The following is a 23,637-nucleotide window of genomic DNA, read 5'->3' as shown; positions in this document are numbered from 1 at the left end:
ATTGTCAACTAATATCCTAGCTCAAATGTATGAAGCAACCAGTGTCTGTTACTTAAGAGTAAATCAAATGGTGCTCACTGCATAGCCAAAATTATTTCATTTTTAAAGGAATTATTTACCTTGGAAACTAAAGAATCAGTATGGTCAAAATATCCTGTAATTTGAGATTCAACTCTAGACTATGGTTTTGCAGAAAGGGAAGACCACAGTGAGTTGATGGGTAATTGTCATACAAATAGACTTTGGGGTCCATGGATATTGTGGATCCTTTCCTATAATACTTGAGTAAAGCCTCATGAAATTAATTTTACGTGGGTGACTGAATGAGGACGTAACTTCAAGGCATACCTGCATAGTATTGATAACCACTTGACTTCCATTGGAAACTGGGTGAAGTGCTTAGTCCTGCCATGCCATGTGGGAATGACAGTACTTACTTCACAGACGTGCTGTGCGTTATTTAAATAAAGAACCCATACAATTTGTTGGAACGAATGTCTGCATATGGAGCACACTGAATCAACCTTAGACATCTATTTGATATTAATGGCCAGGCTGTGGATAAGAGGATGGAGCTGGAGATTTACAATATGGTCTATTTTCATCTACATTTCTTGGAGATGGTACATTATGAGTCAAATCGATTTTATGAGTCAAAGAGATTACCTGTGTCTTGGGGCAAGTTAAGGAAACAATAGTACAATGAGAAACCATGGTATTGATCATGCTGGGGACTTATGGTCTGGTCACCTGGCAGTGCAATCTGATTACTTGACATGGTATTAAGATTCTTTCATTTTTTTTTTATAAGAGGATCGTGGCATCCAATTTCCCAGTTACTGGAGAATGATGAGAGAACCAGGTGAAGGTTTTGGCTCACAGCTGGCACACATTTCTGGAATTGGTTTTATTAGGAAGACTCTGGTAACTGGCATCAGTGGAATTCCAGGAAGGAAGTAGCCAGGAAGAAATGCCAGTGAATGGAAAGAACACCAGCTCTCTCCACTGTGTGCACAGGAGGTGAGCTGGCAAGGAGAAGGAATTGAGCACTGGGTGTATATCTTGTACTTACTGGGTAAGCTCTATTGACTACCTATGCCTTTTCAGAGCAATCCCTACTATACACAGCTATCTATCGATTAAAAATACACAAAACATCGTTATCCTCCATCCTACAGGGAGATTGCCTTGTGTGATGAAGGAAATTCAATTCTGCCATGGAAATTCTTGATCTCTCCCGCTGGCTTCCACTTCTCCTATTTAATTTTCTGGTTCGGCGACCATCCATGTATCCATTGCAATATGACAGTGAATGTCATATGCTCCTCACTTCTTAGACAGGGGAACAAAATCTCCTAGAGACTGAGAAATGAGCCCCAAATGTCAAAACTGCTGAGCATGAGCGTTTTGATGGGAGGTGATTGATACCTTCGATGCAGCACTCTGGCTTCTTCCACTAACCTTAGCAGCCTTGGGTTCTTCCTCTTCAGTAACCAACAGTGAGATTGTGTTCCAGAAATGTATAGGACTATTAGTTCTTCCCCAAAGTCATTCCAAAAACAGTTGAAATAGGAAAATGGAGGGCTGCCTGGCCATGTCTGAATTTTAAAAGCTAAACTTCACTTGAAGTGTACGAGTTCTCAAAAGAAAACTCTAGAAGTCTGCTCTGAAGGGACTTAGCCCCTTTGTTGGTATTTTTCTGGGAAGCTGGTAATGAACCCATAAATGCTAATGAGGAATGTGCTGTAGCTCCCCCAGCAGGGCTGAGTCAAACCAGCCTCCTTAGAGGACAGAATTCCAGGGCTTGGAATGACAGCACTCACTCGGCCACACTGGGCTGGGCACAGCATCAGGAAGGGTACTGTCTGCTTTGTCAGCACAGCTTGCACCCTTTCCTCCTCAGCCTCTCTGACCTAGATTATTTTCCCAGGAGGATAGTTTCAAAGGCTTCTTTTTAAAGTCAGGCTGGAGCCTTTAGCTTTCCATAGGCTTATTCAGTTGCTATGTGCTGAGTACCAAGACAATATTGTGCCAAGACTGCCAAGAGCTGTGAGAAGTGACTCCCCATAGACTCCTTCTTGGTCCATCACCTAGTAGCCTTCATCCTATGGATCTGAAGCATCCACATGAGCCACAGTTTGTGAATAATGAGTCCATAAGTTGGGACACTGTCCAAGAATACTTAAGGGGCTCTTGACAATTTGAGACAGAAATAAAGAATGTCAAAGACTCCAGTTCTCTGGAAACCCATAAGAAGCCATTGTCAGTCTTAGCTCAGAGAGGCAAAAGAAGAGAGGGCAGCAAGCACCTTGAATGTAAGAGTAGTTCTTACAGCTGTAGCCCCAACAAGGAGGGAACTTATGGAAGATATCCCCTGTAGTCATTCTCCTTAATGGAAGCTCATCAGTAGAGTTCAGAGGCACCATCTGGGATACAGTCAGAAGAGCTGAGTGGCTTAGGAGTTGTACAACTTATTTCAAGGTATGAGAACCTTAGGGGTTAGTTAGGCCAGTACAATACATTATTTTCTCAGAAAGCTGTTTACCTCAACCTTCTGCCTCCTCAGACATACCCAACTACACTGATAATAATAGTATGCTGCCCTTCTGCACTTACTGATGGTCACCGTACCTGCTACTGGACAAAAGTGACTATTTATATATACCTTCTGTGTTGTTGTAACTCAGAGCCTTCCTCCATGCTCCATGGCCAATGGGCCGATGTTGATTGACATCTTTATTTGCTGAAGGGCTATGGGTATCTTACTGGTACAGCACTTCTCTGTGCATGACCTGGGTATCAAACAACAACAACAACAGGGCCATGGCCTGAACTTCCTGTGCTTTGCATGGGACAGTTCTCTTTGCAATGTATCTGACAAAGGTGGGTCAGGTAATCTACTGACCTTGAGGCCTCTAGAAAGTCTGTCTATGTAGTTGACAGACAGGAATGCAGATGATTCAAACCAGCACAAAGATGGACTCATGATGCATTTATGGCAGAACTTAATATCTCGCACTGTTTGCTTGGTGGATGGAGAAACGGGGGAATATGAAGGATTGGAATATAGGAGTGGGTCCAAGTCCCTAGGGATCTAGAGTCAGGTGCTTTGTTGATTGGCCAGTGTGAATGTTTCATATAGTGTTCTTAGCTGAGCATTCATCATAGAACACGATTCAGAAGCCATTGACAGAATTGATCTACTACATTCCTCTCCCTGTAGCCACTCCAACAGCTGTTCAGCCAGGAAATGGGAGGGGAGATAGATGCAGGTAGTTAAAGCATCTTATACACCGCTGGTCCTCCTATACAAAACCCCACATCATTTAGATGTAATGCTCAGAAGCCTATGATAAAGAGTTGACAACTTAGAGGTGAAGAAACTGAGATGCAAGAAAGTGGGAAAGAGTGGAAAGGGAAGGGGAAGTGAATGGAACAAAAACACATTTTAGACATATTTGAAAATTATGATATAAAAGGAATATATGGTAGTAAAAACTTTAAAAGTAAGAAAGAACGTCTCAAGATCACCCCTGAGCAACTAAGCTCGTGGGTGCATGACCCCTTGTGAGGGCTTCCTTCAGTCTTCTGGAAAGGTTTCTGTTCTCTAAATCTGCAGTAAGGCTCTCCAGCACTTCCCTGAGAGTTACCACACAATGGTCCTCTGCATTTCTGCAGATCGGAGCTTTTTCAACAGCAGGAGTGGTTCTGATGACCAGTCAGGACTAGATGATGAGGCGCATGTAGAGGCAGCCTTGGAGTCCAGCATATGTGCTGTCACCAGCATCTTAGTCTAGTCACCCTTGAGGTGCCCTGAGTGTATGGGCAGCAGGACTCCCAGAAACATACAGTAGTTACATCAGGAACAGTGCACAGGGCTTTGGGAGCTGTGCCTTCAGGGAGGGATGGAAAGTAGCCAGAGCTGCTTCTAAGAGACTCCCACACTGTAATCTTGTTCCCTCAGGCACCTTCACTTCTAGCAAAATCACTCTCCTCTGGGGAAGTCTGGCAGACAAACCAGGTTAGCAAAGAAGAGTCATTTTAACTGTAGGCAAATGAAGTGGTCCACATAGATCTAACACACTAGTTGGCGGGTCTAGGTAGAGCATACGTAAAAGGTTTCCCCCACTGGGATCTGAGTCCTTCATCTCATTCAACCCCTGGGAACTTGACTTGGGAATGGCTTACCACATAGGGACAAGCTAGTTTGCCAGTACAAAGGTCAAAGCCAAAAACTTTAAAAGAATGACGGAATTAAAAGTGATATAACTAACCCATCTTGTAGAGATGAGTTAGTAATATTTAAAAATAAATAAATAAAGCTAAGCCTACAGAAGCCAGTTGAAGCACTTCTGGAAGAGAGAGATGGGTGTGAGCTAGTGTCTGGAGTGTGTGTTTCTCATTGGCGTGTGTGTGTGTGTGTGTGTGTGTGTGTCTACATATGTGCTCTATACATATATGTATGTGTGCATCCTAGCAAGAGGTTGCTGAGGGAGGTTGCATTTGCCCAGTAAGAAGTTCTGACAAATGGAAGCACAGGACCATTGACGTCAAGGAAGGGGTGTCCTCTAAAGGCCCCCTGGCCTCCTTCCACAGAACTTTCTCCTAAGTTGTCTTCATTTCAGGCTTAGGTTTCCATAAACACTGCAGTTATTTATTTTATTTGCGTTTGAAATGTTAAACAAGTCCCGAAAGCAAAAGCTATGAGGGCGCTGTGTAGGCTCTCCGGAGAGGAGCTGCAGCACAAGAATCTTCTGCATGGGCTGGGCAGGGCTGCCTCTCCCCAACACATGTGGCTTCTGGGTCTCTGTGGGAGACCCCCCAGCATCCACGCCCTGCCTTCAGAACCCTGACAGCCCCAGGCTCCCTAATCTCCTTCACTGTTGTCCAGAGTCTCCTCTGGTCCACTCAGAGGAGAGCTTTCCCTTCTGATCTTCTCTCTCCAGGAAGAGAACACACACACACACACACACACACACACACACACACACACACACACACACAAAACCAGCAGCATTACCAAGAGAGATCGGTGGCATCCACTCAGTGCTCACTGGGATGCAGAGCTGGTGCACCCAGAGATGTGGCATTAACGTGCAGCAGTCTTAGCCCTTGTGTGATAGATGCTTCCAGTTTGCGCATCTTACAAGTAAAAAAGCCAGAGTCATGGAAAAATTAAAATACATGATTATAAGAGACAAAGCAGACTCTGGGGGAAAAGGATCATTAAAGAGCTTATTGGAAAAAACTATGTAATCAGGAGGGAGACTATTTCAATGTGGCATTTATTTTAAAAGAAAAAAAAAAACAATAGGGAGAGGGCATAAGAGTTTTTGCTGCTCTGGCAGAGAACCTGGGTTCAGTACTACATAGCTATATCATGAGGGTTACAACCACCCATAACTCCAGTTCTATAGGTTTGAACCCCCTCTTCTGGCAATCACAAGTACTTACACACACACACACACACATGCATGTACATTAAAATAAATAAATCTTTAAATCTTTAAAAATTATTAAAATGTAAAACAGTAAAATAATAAACTTCATTAAAAAAAAACGTTGCTGAGATTTTAAATGAAGGCAACTCAGTGGATTTAGCTCTAATCCCTGTGGCTTCTCAGCTCAGGCCACACCACCTCCCTGAGCACTCACTGGTGCCTATGGTGTGCAACGTAGGGCTGCTGCCCTCTGTTTGCGTGATCTCTGTCATCTTTGGAGCCTGACGTGGTGGGTGTTGTAACACTCATTGACATGGGAAAACTAACCCAGGCAAATTTCTTCTGCTCAGCCATTGTTTATGTCTACTTCTGTCTCCAATGGACAACCCAAATTGAATCCCAAGCAGGACCTGAGCCCAAGTTCCATGAGTCCTGTGCTCTCTCCAGAAACTCAAAGCTGTCCCAGTCAGCTTACGTCCAGGCTCTCTCTCCAGCTGTAGTTTAACCAAGAGGAAAGCAGCAAGGACTCTGCCCCAGTGTGGTACAGAGGCCGTAGGGATGCTGTATATGCAGCCAAATCTGTTCTGGACAAGAATTCTTCACAGCCTCAGCCAAACCTAACCCTGAGACCCTTATGGCTCATCTCTCTCCAAATCTCAACTCTGCTCGTCCTCAGAGTCTACGTAGATACATAACAGACCCTCGACTTCTAAAGCCGTCACCAGACTGCCCAGAGCCACTTTATTCTCTAAGCCTCTCCATCCTACTCATTCCTAACACAACAACACTGGTCACAGAGGTATCTACACCAGCAATTCAGAAGAAAAAGGTGGCATTGGAAATGGGAGGCAATGAGGAGTAGGGTGGAGACTTTAGAGTCAGAACCCAGATCATGAGGTAGGGCAAGGGAGCTGCTGATGCTGGCATGCCGAAATTCCCATTTGCTTGTGTAACTTTCAGCGGTAGCTGGGGGGAGGCTAGTTCAGGCAGCTATGCGAATGTGCCCTCCTGACTTACAACGAGCAGCATCTGAGCACATTGGGAGGGGATTCTAAGTAGGGATGTGGGGCTCGCCAGACTTAGTCTCTCTATCCACCCTGATTCTAAGAGTCTCAGCCACACAGGTCTAGACAATATGGCTTCTTTGCCACTCCTCAGACTCCGCTGTCATGGACAGACCCATTTCTAACTGTTCCCTCTCAAGAACGTGGGTTTGGGGGGGTCAGACAACGGTGGCTTCAAATACATTTACTCACTGTTAATTTATTGTCATTTATTCTAGAACATGTTGTCTTCTCTCATTGAAATAGATTGTTTTTCAATAAATATATTCCGATTAATGGCTTTCCCCTCACCCACCTTCTCTGAGACCCTCTCCACCTCTTTTCTTATCTATATCCTTCCACCCAAACTCACATTCTTTATTTTTCCTCTCTCATTAGTAATCAGACATTTAGAAAGTAATAATAATATAAAATAAAAGTAATCTTGGTTTCAAATGTGACCATGGAGAGTACACGAAAGGTCTGGTACTGTCCTCATGAAATTGGTGTCTTTTGTCCTCCTCCCTGGCTTGTGTCCTTCACTCTAACCTCATCAGGAACCCGGAGGAAAACCTGGTGTTACTAGTTAGACTTCAGAAATAATTTCTGAGATTTCCTGGGTGTGAGCCTAATAATGTTCCTGATCCTGGGTTCTAGAGAGAGTCTGACGGCCCAGGTGACTGTGAGATGCCTCAAAATAATGTGATCAGGCGAAGAACTGGGAAGAAGGAAAGTATAGTCTAGTTGGGATGAGGTATCCTAGTTTCAAAGGCAGCAATGGAAAGGAAGATTGCTCATTTGTATCTACACCTCAACATGCTCTGCAGGTTTTGGTACTGTCCTCACCTACTGGGGAAGCAGTGAATGGAATGAAGTTGGAAAACATTTCGGATGAGACAGTGAATGTAAACACCCTTTGTAGACACTTTTCCTCATGCCAGGGTGTCCTGGCCTACACAGCACACAGAGCTGATTTTATCTGTGTCCAGTTCTAGCACCTCCCTGCTTCTGCCCATCCCATAGAGGACGCTCCTGCTTCCCAACTGGTTCGTCCATTAGTCAGTTTCTCTCCAGCTTTATGTTTTCCTTAGCTCTTCTCCGATCTTGCCCTGCCTCAAGAGTTAAGACCCTGCCACACACTGGTGCTTTTCCATCAGGCCACATCTTCAGGTGTTGTCAGTAGAGGGCTTCCACCTCTCCTCCCAAGGCAGTCCCTCCAGCCTATCCACATAGTATGACTTTCATCCATTTCTCAGCTCATTCCCAGTCTTCAGCTGAGCCTTGCCTCACTCTCCTGGAGACATGCGAGCATTCTCTTAGCCTGCGTGCAACATCTCTTCCTCCTGTAGCAGAAAGTGTGGCAACAGGATTGTGGAAAGCTGCAGCAAGTACCTCCTGCTACCTTCAGGAGTCAGTGGTATGTGGTCCCTTTGAAGATCCTGGATCCTATGGAGGACAGAAATTTAACATCTGGTGCTGTAGCATAGCTGAAGGTTGAAGGCTCTAATTCATTTTTTCATTCTAGCTATTGCCTGGAAGACATATTTGCAGGTGCCTTTGACTCGTCTTAGAGTCGTTACTAATACCCCCATCCTTTTCAGTTGTAAAATCGAATTTTTTTTTCATCAAGAACTAGGCTCAGATCATCAATGCGCTGATGCTCATCACGTAGCTAGGAGAGCTAGAAGCAACCTGATCGTTGCATCTGTTCTAGGGGTGACGGGACAGCAAATACAAAACCTTATTTGCATTCAAGGACTCCACATTTTGGCTACTTTGTGATCACCATGCTTGCTTAAGTGCAATCAAGTTCTTTCTCAGCATCATCAGAGAACTCAAACAGGGAAAAAAAAAATCAAAACCTTGGGATTTAACAATAAGCAATGCTCTAGAAAACTGCTACAGTTTGGTTCTTGAACGTGTTCCAAAGGCAAATGCACTGAAGGCTGGGTCCTCAACCACTTGCGTTACTGGGAGATGAACAAGATTCCTGTACTACACACTCTACATTCCCGCCACAGTGAACTGGGACGTCACAGATCCAAAGCAACAGAGCCCAGTGAGTAGGAACTGAGAACTGTTAACTAAAGCAACCTCTCCTCCTTACAAGTTGATTCTCTTGAGTATTTTGTCGCCATAATGGAAACTTAATTAACACAATGACTTTTAGTGGGAACATCTTTTGCTAAACACCTTCCTGATAGATAGCAAACGTAGAGATGCAGCTACACTGCTCACTGATGCACCACTGGACATATAAGGAGCCTCAGCATCATTTAACTTCTCCTCCCTTGGGCTCCATGTTCAAGGAGACAGAGTGGCTACAGTGCTTCCCTCCTTTCTAGTCATACCACCACCACCTAGCTCAGAGCTCCTCCCATTGTGCCTCCCGCTGCCCCTCCCATTGCCTTTCCTCTCCCCTGGATTACTGGGATTCCTCTATTATTCATCTCCCCACTCCATCCGTCTCAGCCTATTCAACAACCTGAAGCCAGGTTTATCTGCTCGGCTCTAGTTCATAAATAATTTGGTTATGTTTAGTTCATAAATAGTTTTTATTTTTATTTATCCTCTCAATGAATAAACTATAGTTAGGCTATAGAGCTACCACTTTTCCTTGAAGTGCAATGTATCTCTGCTCTTTTCTATAAACATGGAGACAGTCAGATCTGTGATCGACACAGTATTGGTCAAATTCCATCTCCCTGTAATCTATCTCTCTTTGCAGAGACTTCCTTACTCTTCATCCTGAATTCTCTCTATCTACTCACAAATAACCATCCTAAGAAGTCTAGCTTACAATAAATGTCATTAGAATTGACTGAACCAGCATCTCTTTCTGATGGGACCTCAGTGTTCCCACACTCTATTCACATGGTAGGAACCTGCTGCAGCAAGACCAATAAGAACATTTCTTCTCCAAAGAGAGAGGATTGCCCTATATCAGGTGGTGTACCAATGCCAGAGCAAGCAGTGTCTCCTAGGAGATCTTCTATGGAGAGCAGGAGAAAGAGGCCATGGGCTAGGATCCTGACTTCCAGATTCCCTTTGTCTTCTAGCTCCATTCCAGGCAACATATCTCTCTCTCTCTCTCTCTCTCTCTCTCTCTCTCTCTCTCTCTCTCTCTCTCTCTCTCTCTCTGTGTGTGTGTGTGTGTGTGTGTGTGTGTGAGTGTATCCAAAGCCACTAAATTTACTAGTTGTGTGAAGTAATAATTCCCTAATTACTTTTAATAAATAATTCCTTTTACTTTAATAAATATCTCCTATTTTGCTTATGTTAGAATTGTGCTTTTGCAACTGATAAGGTAAAAGAGACTTTATGTGGACACACACCACACTGTGAAAGGTGGACAAAGACACGCATGTGCTCCACCCTGCCTGTTTTATGAGTATGTAAATATTGCTCTTATGTACCTCCCTGTAAATAGCTTGAGGGCAGTTTATCTGACATACATTTGTATCTTTCATGCTGTCTCACATATAATATGTCTGAAATATCGCTTCCTTGGTAGAGTGAATGAAAGGTAAATATTGGAAAGGATAAGCTGTTCGCTGGGATTATGAATCTTACTGGCCACCTCCATCCATATACTCTGGAAATAGAGGCAAACATTCATTATCCATCCATGGTCATTTTCAGTCAGTAAAAGTAATCTTCTGAATTCCATGGGTATTCATTTGAAATGTTAGAAGCCTTCTGTATGAATCCAGACTCTCCAAACTCACAGGGACCAAGCTGAGTCTGCTGGAGGATGGCTGAGACTCAGACTCCATTGGATTCCATAGTATAAAAAACTGCTAAAGAGGCTTTAGCGACGAGGAGGCAGAGGATGGACCTCTTAAGGCTCCACTGCAGTTAACTCCACTGAGCATGAAGCTTCAGCCAAATGACCCACAGTGAACAGTCCAGTACTGAGAGTCTTCTTGCCATGTTTGTCAGAAACTGGGGCAATATTGGAATAGTGTTCGTTCTTGTGTGGAGAAGACAATGTTTATCTAAGGGGTAATTATGTATGGAATGCTTGGGTCACAGTTGTGCTTTTTAATTTCCTGTTTCTTCTCCCCTTATTTAGTACGAGTGTCAAGGCTTCCAGACAAGGCTTCTTTGGTACTTAGAATTATTGGGCCACGAGGCCTGAATTTGTGTCTGATTTTCTTGCCCAACCAACCAGTTCCTAGCCCCACCTACCCCAAACCACTGTTCTTCATTGTTCTTCGGAAAGAACTCAGCGGCCCGTGAACAGCTGTTTCCAGGGGGCTGGCCAAGTGGAAACTGGGACAGAGCCCAGGCTGCTCTCTTGTATGCACTCAAATGGTGGGCCTCTGGCAAATCCAACTGTTACTCGCCAGTGCACCCTCAGCTGAAGCACCCTCAGCTGGAGCACCTCAAGTGTCACCCTATAGCACCATCTTCCACACCCATCCATGTTATTCTGTTAGGCAATCAAGAAGCCTGTGCTACACCTAACCAGATCTAGCCTCTCATTTCATGGCAGGGAGAGGCATCTCTTGCTCTAGGAACATACTATTGACACACACACCTTTCTTCTCTTCCTACAAGAATGTTCTTCCTATCTCTCAGCAAAGTTTGTAATCCATGAAGTGATTTGAAGATGAACCTCCCCCACAAATGTAGAGTAAGAACTTGAATATATGAGCAGGACGCATGCACACACGGGCTCTTATTTGCACACTGACTGTGCAAAAACGCAGATGGAAAAACAAAGCAGAAATGAACATATATTTTCTTAAATATTTTCTCCCTTTTACTTTGCCTTCAGTCGCTATTTTCGACTTCTTCACTCTGAATATAAATATTCTTAAGTATTATTTTCCCAAGAAGGTAGAAAAAGAAATGAGAGAAGAAAAAAAAGATCAAAGAAAGAAAAAAGGAAGAAGTGGAGAGAGCGAGGGAGGAGGAGGAAGGGAGGAGGGAGGAGGAGGGAGGAGGGAGGAGGGAAGGAGAAGAGAGGGAGGAGCAGCTCCAGGCAGACTCCACTTCTGTGCACATAGTCATTGCCTGAACATCACCACCAAATGACATAAGATCGAATTTATGCCAAACTCCAAGCTCATTGTGCTCACCACTGCCACTTCCAGTGCATCCTCTGTTTTTATGGCTACCCACCAGAGGTTTTCCACCTGTGTGTCACAACCTCTTAGGGGGGGGGGGGATCGCATACCAAATATTTACATTACGATTCATAATAGTAGCAAAATTACAGTTATAAAGAAGCAACAAAATAATTTAATGGCTGGGGGTGGATCACAGTATTAGGAAGGTTGAGAACCACTGCTACACACAGTAGATTCATGTACCCCAAAGGAAAACTTACGCTACCTTAAACTTCCCTCTTAAGGCCCCAATTTAACTAGTAACTAAATCTCTTCTCACCTGCCTCTTAAATGGCTCACCTAATTTTCTTAAGGGCAGGAGGTGAGGTGACAGAAGATTAAGCCTTGCTCATACTTGGTAACCACTCCACCACTGATGTATATCTTCAGCTCTTTTTCCATTATTATCTTGAGACAGGGTCCCATTAGGTCTCCCATTTAACCTTGAACTGTCAAGCCTCCTGCTCCAGCTGCAGGACAGCTGGGATGTCAGATCTACACCTCTGCATTTGAACTACCCTTTTTATGACTCTGCAGAAACTCGTGTCTTTTTATGTGAATAAAGCCTCTAAATTCTGCCCCCCTGCCCCCGCCGGTGAATGCTTTGAAAGCATAAATCTAGTACTACCTATAGGCTGCTTAAGTGCATGACTATTCTTCAGATCCTCTGGACTAAACTTTAACAACAACCTAACAGTTGGACCACTATGGGAATGGGCCCCATATGCACCCCAGGCTCTCACTAGAACCTCATTTTTCTTCCAGACACTTCCAAATACTTCAACCTGCTGTCCTCTTTTGTTCCTGACACCTTAGGGCTTCACACATGAAGTTTGTCTCCCATGAGTGTCGCATCTCCACTGTCTCTAACACATCTTAGCTACAAGCATGACTTCATCTGTAAAGATAGCCAAACCTCCGTGGGCCAGACTTGGGGGATGCTATTTTGTGATACTTAACCCTTCACACCTTCTTCATGAGCACAAAATTTTGTTATATTATAAAATGGTGTGTGTGCATGTGTGTGTGAGTGTGTGTGTGAGTGTGTGTGTGTGTGTGTGTGTGTGTGTGTGTGTGGCCTCCAAATTCAATACCATCTTTTATCTTTCCCTCTGTGTCTATTCATGGCTAGTCCAAAGTTTTCTACCCAGTAGGTTTGAAACTGGAAATAAATATTTGTTAAGAAAAGAGACAACCAGAGGGGCAGAAACTGAAAAGGGCCACAAAACAGAGAGTTTGTGATATGATAAATTAATCAGAAAACATAAAAATCACCAGGTTGTACAGCTTCAGGAATTAGCATAGAATTCCTCTGCAACTCTGTGAAGAAAGGGTAGAGAACTAGAGGAGATATTTAGTGCAGACCCACGATTGTGATGGAATACTGGCAGCCTACAGTACAGCTGAAATGGGGGATTGCTAACCGCTTAGTTAACTGCATTCAATTGAACTCAGTCATTGATTTTTCAAGTAGGAATAGACTTCATCTTTGTGGCTTGGTGAAAGTGGAATTAATTCTAAGCGGAAACTAAAAGGATATAAAGCTAAATATACCGTGAAGATCTTTCTAACAATAAATCTACTTGGATATGGACTGTGTCAAGACATAGGAGTCTGTTCTACAGATTCCTAGTTCTGTGACCTTGAAGAAGTTTTACTTAACCTCTCTGAGCTTCAGTTCCCTTGTTGAAAAATGGCTGTGATAGTGACACATGTCTGAATATAAATAGCATGATGAAATGTGCTCAGTGTACAATGGGTAGGAGATCCATATTGGCTTTTTATTAGTGATTGTTAGTGCTTTCTTATTGAACCATTGGGAGCAGAGGTGGACTACTGTGCACATAGCTCCTTTACCATTTTACTTGCCTCTCTACTATGATAGATATTTGTGAATCTAATTGCCACATGGACTGTCCCTTTTTGAAGGAAGGGTCCAAATCTGTTCTGCCTGATTATTTCTAGTTATTTATTTTTATTCTGTGTGTATGTGTGCCTATATGTATGTATGTGTATCACATGTGTGCCTGGTGACTGTGAAGGCCAGAAAGGGCATTGAGTCATCTGGAACCTGGATTGTAAATAGCTCTGAGCCACCATGTAGTTTCTGGGAACCAAATCTAGGTCCAGTGCAAGACCTACCATAGTGCCACCTCTCTAGCTCCATGTTTTACTTTAATAAACTCCTGAGACCTTGTAACTTGGGAGGTTTTTTTGTTTTGTTTTTGTTTTTGTTTTTGTTTTTTTTTTTTTTTTTTTTTGGTCTACATTGGATTGGGAGATGTGGTCTCTTTAAGCATTAGAGGCTTCATTAGATAGCACATCTGAGAACTTGTGGTCCAGTGATTCCATGGCCCTGGTGCACGTAGATGATGCAGTCTGATTCACCCTTCCTTTCTTCCAGCTACTTAATCAACTGGGATGACTGAGGTATGGATTATTTATCTCCTTGCCGTGATAGAATACCTACTAACAGAGCATAAGGGAAGGAGGTTTTATTATTCTCCCAGTGTGAGGGTCCTGTCCAACATTGGATGCAAAGTCTTGGTGACAGATGGCTCCATGGTGGCAGATTTGTTCAGCTGAGATACCCCATCTCCTCACGTTGGGCACAGCACCAAGCAGAGAGCAGACAGGAAGTCAGTTTGGGCTATAAAACCCTAAGCCCATCCTCAGTGACCCAGTTCTTCTAACCAAGCTCTGCCTCCTAAAGATTCCACGATGTTCCAGTGAGGAACAAAGTGTTCAAATACGTAAGCCTGTGGAGGAGACAGTTCACAATCAAACCACAACAGGCAGCGACTGTGTGCCACGCAACAGCTCATTGTTGGACAATAAAGGCCCATTTGGTCTTTGACCACATGGAACTTGTGGTCCAGTGATTCTATGACCCCGGTGCATTAAGGAGTTGTGTGCAACCCAAGCTACCTTGAAAGACTTCAGATGTCGGTCTTCGTGTTGCTCCTGTTTGCTAACCTTTAGCTTATCCTGTCTAGGAAAGAATGAATGTGTCAGTTAAAAAGGACAAGTGATCATCTTTATGTTTGATGCTTTACGTTCCACAGCTTGGGGAGCTTCTCACACTTGTTCTGAGTCTTTTTTCCTTCTTCTTCTTTTCTTTTTTATTTAACTTTTTATGGATCCTGTCTTAGTCAGGGTTTGTATTCCTACACAAACATCATGACCAAGAAGCAGTTCCGGAGGAAAGGGTTTATTCAGCTTACATTTCCACATTGCTGTTCATCACTGAAAGAAGTCAGGACTGGAACTCAAGCAGGTCAGGAAGCAGGAGCTGATGCAGAGGCCATGGAAGGATGTTCTTTACTGGCTTGCTTGCCCTGGCTTGCTCAGCCTGCTCTCTTATAGAACCAAGATTACCAGCCCAGAGATGGCACCACCCACAAGGGGCCTTTCCCCCTTGATCACTAATTGAGAAAATGCCTTACAGTTGGATCTCATGGAGGCATTTCCTCAACTGAAGCTCCTTTCTCTGTGATAACTCCAGCTGTGTCAAGTTGACATAAAACTAGCCAGTACAGATCCCTTGTGAGTTTCACAAGGAATTTAGGTTTTTATCTGTTACTTTTCTGACCACCCATTTCTTTAAATTAGCATAATAAGATAGTGCAGGCTCATCTCGTATGGTGTCTCTTCCACTGCCACCAGCAAGGTTCCTCCTCTGAGTAATGATAATTAGAGTCCAAGGTCATAGACTTGATGAGTTCATACTTACTCGAGTGTTACTGTCTTCAGTCTCTTCTGTGAACCCAACTCTACATTAAGAGAGACATACATATACCTAGGTGTACATATATTTCAGTGCAAGTTAGTAATTGTTTCGTGCTATTTCTTTTTCTTCTACTCTCTTTGGAAAAGCAGATATTTTTATTGAAAACTCAAACAAGAGGTCTATAGTGATGGATCTGTAGATAAAGTACTGGTGTGCGTGAGTTTGGGACCCCAGTACCCACTCGGAAAAGCTTGGTGTGGTGGCATGCTCCCTGTACTGGCAGGTGGAGACAAGGGGATCCCAGAGGCTCACTGGCACCCCATTTGAGTTCCAGCTTCAGTGAGAGACCCTGTCATCAAAAATAAGGTGGAAAATTACAGAGGAAGATAACCAACATTAACCTCTGATCTCCACAGGCACACATACAGGCAAGCATACCAACATGTTCATGCACACACACACACACACACATACACACATGTGCGTGTCCTTTCTACACATATAAGGTCAAACCAGGAGGTAACCTAGATGGAAGGACTCTCGACCCTGGGTTTCATATCTGAGAATATTAAGAAAAGCATTGGACAACATCAACATTATCTTTCAAATCTCCTTAACAACCAGTTTTAATAAATTGAGAAAGACCCAACCAAATGGTGCAGATATTTCTCTTTCTCACTTACTTTGTGACTAGGACTCAGATAATTGGTAGATTCCTTGTGAAAGATAATCATTGTCCTGAATGTTCCTTACACATCAGTTACTATCTCTCTTCCCCTCTTTCGCTCCATCTTCTCTTTTCTTTTCTTCTACTATTATTTTTACTCTCCTTTTCTTCTTCTTCTTCCTCTTCCTCCTCTCCTTCCTCCTTTCCCTCTTCTTCCTCCTCTTCTTGCTCTTCTTCTTTCTCTCCCTCTTCTTTTTCTCCTCCCCCTCTTCTTCTTCCTTTGAACAGGATGTAGTGATTTGAAAATGTCTAACCCAGAATTTCTATATTGGCATATTTTACTTGATTCATTGAGATCATTTACAAATAAAACTTCCAGGGGAAAATTTTACTGCTTAGAGCCTATTATGGCTGTGTTCACCTATCTGTGGTGATCTGGTACCATAAGGAACATAATTGTCCCTGAAGAGAGAGGGTGTGTGTGTGTGTGTGTGTGTGTGTGTGTGTGTGTGTGTGTGTTTTGGGGGATGTTTGGAGGACAAGACAAGAACATCACAGTCCTGTGTTGGATGTGTTTCTCTTCCTACACTTCAGTAACTCATAGGAATATACAGGAATCCTGGGAAAGGGGGGAGGGGAATAGAAAAACATGAATAGTTTTCTCCTGTTTTGAGAGCAATGGCCTTGGGGGTTTGGTTTTGTTTTGTTTTGTTTTGTTTTGTTTTGTGTTACAATGCAAGAACTATGAGTAACAGAACAGGCCAAATGGGACCTCCCTTTTTCATCCCCTTTATTCCTGAAACCATTCTGAAGCAAAGAAGTGTTGTTGTTAGGTTGCAGAACCAGTCAGTAAGTTTCCTTGATCTTTCTGAAGACATTGAGCAAAGACATCTGATAAATCTCTAAAGAACCCTGTCTTCACAGTAGACAAGATACACAATTTGGAAAATTGTGTTAACAATTCAAATGGTGTTATACCTCTCTCAGTTCATGCTCTGATACAAACAGGAAACTCCAGTGGCACAAAAAGCACTTAACCCCCACCAGTGACTTCAGGCATGCAACTCACCTGGCTAATGGAAAGATGATGTGCCAACTCCAAGATTAGATGTCAAAAGCCACATGTGTTAGGATGGCTTCCTTAGGATTCCCCCATTGCTCTGAGATCCTACTTAGTCCAATCCTAGGAAGAGGCTGAGAAACATGTGGAGGTACAGTGCTTCAGCCAAGCCTAACATGTTCAGCTAACCCCAGAACCCTTTACATGTGTAAGCAAGGGCAGCTTGGAATAGCTCAGTTCTACAGATGTGTGGGAAATAAATGCTTATTGTTATATGACACAGAGTGTGTGTGGTTGGTTGCTTGCTCCACATCAAAAGTTAAATGATCACAGAGTTAAAACTTAAAGCTCCTTAGAAGCTCCTAAGAATAACAATGCCTTTTATTTATAGAGCATGCTGGGGCTTTCTGTATACTTTGCAGTGTGCATTGTTGAGCTTTCTTGATAGACCTATGAAATATTTGGGGGAAATATTATTTCTCTTTTATAAATGTCAGCACTGAAGGTACAAAAGAGGGGAACCAGTTTGCCCATAGCAACAAAGCTAAAGGGGAATGGGAGATGCATTGCCCTCAATGCTGACTCAATACCATCATCAAACTAGAGGTTGCAGGTGTGGGGACAGTGAACAGATGGACATAAATCATATAATCATAAGTTTGATAAATCTTTGGGTGGCTGAAAACTATTGGTTATTCATTGAATGGACTAGATTTCTCTAGAAAAGAAGAAGTCTGGGGCAAGGGGACCATAAGTCACATTTGAAAAAAGGGGACTGCTATGGAGATAAGGCTCTGAGCTGTGTGTTGTTCCAAGGACAATACACGTGTAACTTACTTGTGTTTGCAATATTCATGGAAATCTGTTAGCAATCTCATAGGCATTATCTCACTACCTTCATAATAACACCATGAATAACATCATAACACAATATAATGTAGCACGGCATAACAGCGCTGCATGTGATGTGAAATAATTCAAGCCCTGGAAATTAAGCAATAACCTGCCAAACTTCACATAGAAAGAACATGACGCTACACAGAGGTCCAAATCTATTTGATTCTTACATTGGCACCTCTGTCTTGGGTTGCAACTAAAACCAGGAAGATGGAAGTCATTCCAAATAAGCTGAGAGACAGAAGCAAGTAACGGCACCAGAGGAAAGAGCAGCTAGAAACTGCCCAGTGTTCTGAAAACAATGAACTTCAGAGCAAACTAATTTTCTCCCCAGATATTGATGTTCAGTGATACTATCAGGAAGTCTGTAGCTCACAGACTGACCCTGTGTTATGAGTCCCCAAAGAAAAACAAAAAGGCAAGCATTCACCTACTACTTCCTTCTCTCTAGTCTTTGTATAACTCTCAACATATACAGCATCACCCAGTAGTGCTCCCCCCACTCCCCCCCACCCCCCCCCCCGCAACAAAGCCATAGTTTGAACCGTGCCATGTGATAGAAAGAGCCCATGCCTCAAAGTTAACATCCCGGGCAGCAAAATCCAGCTTGGATTAAGAGATGCCCTTCTTGCCCTTCTTGAAACTCAGAGGGCAGTGCCATGTACCTTAGAGGATCCTAAAGGAACTAAAAGATATCTGAGGTGCAAAGCTTGGTAAGTGTCTGGGCCATTGAAGTTTTCAATATATGTGCTTCACTTCCTAAGCTACTTGCATGGGAAGCCGTGTAGTTTGAACATGAAGTGCCCTCCATAGGCACATAGGTTTAAACAGTAGCAGTATCCTTGATTGGAGCAGTTGTGGAATGTTTACTAGGAAGAGCTTCACTAGAGGAAGTGGGTCATTGGGGTTGGGTTTTGAGACTTTATAACCTAGCCCCACTTCCTGTTCTCAGCTTCCTGTGGTGGATACAGTGTAACCAGGCAACCTCTTGCTCCTGTCACTACTCATTCTCTATGACTACAGTGGCTTGCCTGCAGGCATGGACTGTTTCCCTCTAGAACTGTAAGCCAAGATCTTTTCTCTCTTACTTGCCTTGTCAGGGTGATAAGAAAGTAACTAGGATACAATTACCAGAAAACAGAGAAAGACAGAGGTGTCTGGGTTATAGAAGACAGACTGTCGTAAGTCAATCTACTCTAGGTCCTCACTGCCACTCTGTCCTGACTACTGCGTATTCTACTGCAGCAATAACAGAGGTGAAAACACCCTCTCACACACAACAGTGATATAATTTTATCTTCCTGTACCCATGGTGTCTTCTCCATGTAGTTGTAGGCCCTGTCTCTGTACAAATGAGTTCCCTTGCTTCCCTACTCCTTCTTCCAAATGCAACTGGACTTCGTGTTTGTTTCCCTTATGCGAAGAGGGCTAGGGTCTGCAGGTATGTGTTTACTGCAGGAATCAAAGGCCTAGTTGCTGAGGTATGACTTGCAGTCCCTCAGAGTCCCTGCAGCTTCTCTGGTCACCAGACAACATCTGCAAAACTATCAGACTGTGTCAATGGCTAATGAGAAAGCCATCTATTTTCTTTGACCATTCATGTCTAAAAGGACCCCTTTCAGTTGCCTCTTCCTACCATGTGGATAATATAAATGAGATGTCTTTTATTTCCCATCATATACCCCAAAGAACCTGACAACCCCTCCTGGACTTAATGGTCTTCACATTTCTGCCACCTATGGAGGAAGAGGGAGGAGAGAGGGGCAGGCATCATAGGAAAGTGTGGCAACCGGCAAGAACTCTCTTTCCTGCCTAAGTAAGGATTTTCTGTCCTTTGAGACTGTGGGAAGAAAATAAAGACATGGAGACACCAGGAAGGAGAAGTTGTAGGAGACCCCTGGAGGCAGATGAAGGACCTGGAACCATCAGAGCCTGCATGGAGCTGTCACTCAAGTCCACATGTGACTCTTGTTCTCTGCAGGATCGCCACATGCCCTGTGCTAGAAAGAGCCAAAAGGACTTCTCTCATTCTTGTGTATGGGGAAGGCTGTGGCATTTCTTGAAGTAGTATGGCAAATAGCTTTGCTTTTTCTTCCAGGGAAGAGTGTGCTTCAACACACATGAGCTAAAGAAGACTTCAAAACAGTTCTAAAGCTGAGGATGTAGCTCAGTAGAGTGCTTGCCTAGGAAGCATGAAGCCCTGGGTTCAATCCCCAGCACTGGCTATAGGGGCACATGCCTTAATCCCATTCTCAGGAAGGGGATTCTAGTCTTGCTCATCCAAGTCTACATAGACTCCAGGCTAGTGAGAGATACCATGAGATCCTGTATACTCCTTAAAAGATGTGTTAAATAAAGACAATAATGGTGCCATAATGGTTGCTATAACTTGAGTATGTCCCCTGCGTGATCCATATTATGCAGTTCTTTTGCATCCATTATTTAATATCATCTCTTCCTCAACTCTTTGGTATGGTTCTACATAGTCTGACCTCAACTTAGCTTCCCAGGGTCATCTCCTACCATCCAGCAATCTCATTTATGAATATGCTATAGGCCTTGGTCCATGCTGTTCACGACACTACGTAGTCTTCCAAACTAGCCACTCTCCTTTCCTTAAGACCTAGTGTGTAGCATGCAAATATACAAACATTCTCTCAGACAGAGAGGGTCAGTTAGTACTTTAAGGGGCCATCTTAAAGGCACATCCGTAATTTCTATGGGGCATTAATTAATTAACCATCGCATTCTCTCTTTCTGGATTGTAACTCTTTGGCTGCATGGGATTCTTATGCATCAAGAGTACCAGGCCCATGATGAATGAAAATTTACAAAAAAAAAAAAAATTTTTTTTTAAATGGAATTGTACTGGCTACGCTCCTTTGGGTACCTTGACCACACCATTTTAGAGAAATGGAAGCACAGCAAGCGCCCTGTGGAGTAGCTAAGGGAAGATGCAATGGAGGGGATGAGACTCAAATACACAGAAAGAATTCCGGACCGTAACAACAACAACGTAGGAAAAATAAGAGTCCCTCACTAGAAAGTTCATCTTTTGTTTCCCATTTCCAGACTGTAGAGTGAATCACAGTATGCAGTTCATCCTTGCAAGATAGGGAAGGGTGACCACATACGTTATTCGGACTTCGTAGGCATGGTGTCTGCTTTCTCATTCATTTATTCAAGCTTTGAATTACATCAACAGGAAGTCCTGGGTCGATTGATATCTTATACTTCAGTAATACTACTACTGCACATGTTTTATCACTCACGGTGTCTCAACTCTGGCCATGTGGAGCTCTCTCGGTTGTTTCTGGCATTCTTTCAATACATTTCTAACACTTTATTAATTGAGCATTGGCTTATTTCCTGGCAGTGAGATGCTCCCAGCTCCTAGTGTATATTACCCAAGCGAGTCTGAGAATTGGCCTTTTCTATTTTAAAATGTCCTAAACGGGGAGATCCAGGGAACAGATGTGCTCACTGATATTTGGGTGATGTGGCCTGTAGACCCATTAAGCACACTGAGTTAGAGAAGGTATGCACATAAGGTGTGATAAGCTGGTTTATCTGCCTTGCTATCTGGCCAAACATGAATCCATGCTGATGGTGCCAGCTTTGAGCAGAACCCCATGGTTCATTCTAATCTTCCCTCTTGCCCTGTGTACTATTCCTCTCTAGCAGTGTGGTCCTCAGAACTCATATCCATTACTGATTTGTTTCAGCTTGTTATACCAGTACAGTGGTTTGAACATTTTACCACCCAGACTGCGGTACTCACGTACTGCTCCTTGCCTAGTCTTACATCTACGTCTACTTCCAAAGTTGCCTATGTCAGCTCCATCTTCCTACCCTGTTCATTGGGGTTATGTCACACATTTGTAATGCACTTAGATTCCTTTCATTACTGTCTGCATTACATCCTGGAACCTTTTGGTCTCCTAATTGAATTTCTTTAATTTGCATGCATTAAGATTTCACTCTCTGGGCTATAAAATTCCATGTGGTTTGGTAAATACGTAGTGTCCTGAATCCACAAGTGACGTAGCTCAGAGAATGGTTTTACTGCCCTAAAATGTAATCCTCTGCACCTCATCTAGTCAACCTCTACCCCTACCCTTGGCAACCACTGATCTAGTTTTTATCTCTACGGTTTTAGCTTTCTGGAATGTCATATAAATGGAATCGCATGAGGCAACCATGCAGCAGTGGCATGTTTCTCTCCCTTAGCAATATGCAATTTTAGATTCACAGGCTAACTATGAATGATAACTCACTCTTTCTGCAAATAGATAGTCTTCCATTATACAGAGGGTCTTAGCTGGTTTGCCCAGTAGTCTATTAAAAGACATCTCTGGTGGCATTATAGATAAGACTGCTGAAAGAAATGCTAATATTGGTTTCTGTGAGCATGTTTTTGAGTCAGTTGGATGGACACCTACCAGGACAAATACTGGGGTGTGTGTGTGTGTGTGTGTGTGTGTGTGTGTTTTATTTTTGCATAGAGTCTTACTATATAACCATGGCTAGCTTAGAACTTGCTTTGCAGAACAAGCTGGCCTCTAACTTACAGAATCCTGACTGCCTCTGCCTCTAAATTTCTGGGATTTAAGGCATGTATCACACCACACTTATATTGCATATGAACTTACAAACTCCATTCTGAAGTTATCTTAGCACCCTGTCTTCCTACAGGCAGTGAATAAGTATTAGCATTGTACACTGTCTCCACTGACGATGGCAACCTTTAGTCATTTTAAGTGCTGGTATCTTATTATTTACACTTGACACTGCCTTGATGGCAGATGATGGTGTCTTTTCATATGCATGTTTACTCTCTACAGTTTGCCCCACAAACTGTTTGCTCAAGTCTTGTGATCTTGTTAAAAGTCAATTGTTTTCTTATTACTGACCTAAGAATTTATTCTAAACTCAGGGTAAGATGCCTCAGCATTCCAGTCTGTGGCTTATTTCTATTTTTCTCATTATTTTTCAAAAGAGCGTTTGATCTTAAATTAATTAATTAATTGTTTGCTGTCTTTAAATTTTGTCTTTTTTTTTTTTCATCCTAAGATTAAATTTTTTGTCCTGTCTTTCCTTATAGAAGCACTGTAGTTTTAAACTTACTTATCCCTGTGTCTAGATTCAGACGTGGCTGGGATCCCAACAGTGTCCAGAGCATTACAGCCTTACAGATGTACTCACTGCCACTCTATTTTGTGATGCTTATGACGCAGTGACAAGGACCAATCACCAGATGCCTGGGCCAGAGATACCCTGAGAGAAAGGCCCTCTGACTCCCATTTGTGGCTTACCCACCGCCTTGTTTTGTTTGTCCCTTTTCCTGTGCCAGCCCGCATGCCCCTCCCCTCATACACTCATCTCCCCTCTTCACACTGGTTTATGCTTCCTTTCCCCCTTCAGTTACTTATGCTACTTCCCGCTCTACTTTCCAAAGATGTCTGCTCTCTCTCATCCCACCCCACCCCCCCTTCCTAGCCTGTGGAACGTCACCCTTGCTTCTCTTTCCACAGCTGGTTGCTTTCTGTTTTACTGCCCCACCCAGGGCAGTACCAATACTTACTGTCAGGACCAACTCTGTTGTTCTCTCTCAATCCTCTTGGCAGCCTTTCAGCTGCTGGGCAGTTAGGAGAAAATGTTCTTCCCACTTCCTGTCAAATC

The 23,637-nt window shown here is 43.2% G+C and overlaps 2 long non-coding RNA genes across 2 annotated transcripts in view; both read right to left on the bottom strand.

Annotated features, from left to right (window-relative positions):
• Gm29185 overlaps positions 1 to 23,637 on the bottom strand; it is a 168,986-nt gene that overhangs the window by 144,906 nt on the left and 443 nt on the right. The window lies entirely within an intron of this gene.
• Positions 16,258 to 23,636, bottom strand: Gm31197. Its single transcript, XR_373509.3, has 3 exons — positions 23,540 to 23,636; positions 17,068 to 17,192; positions 16,258 to 16,276 (listed from the first exon to the last, which is right to left on the bottom strand). It is a non-coding gene; the product is annotated as a predicted gene, 31197 (long non-coding RNA).

This window comes from Mus musculus, chromosome 1, assembly GCF_000001635.26.
Source record: "Mus musculus strain C57BL/6J chromosome 1, GRCm38.p6 C57BL/6J".
Classification (NCBI taxonomy): domain Eukaryota; kingdom Metazoa; phylum Chordata; class Mammalia; order Rodentia; family Muridae; genus Mus; species Mus musculus.
This window is presented reverse-complemented; position numbering and strand designations above follow the sequence as displayed.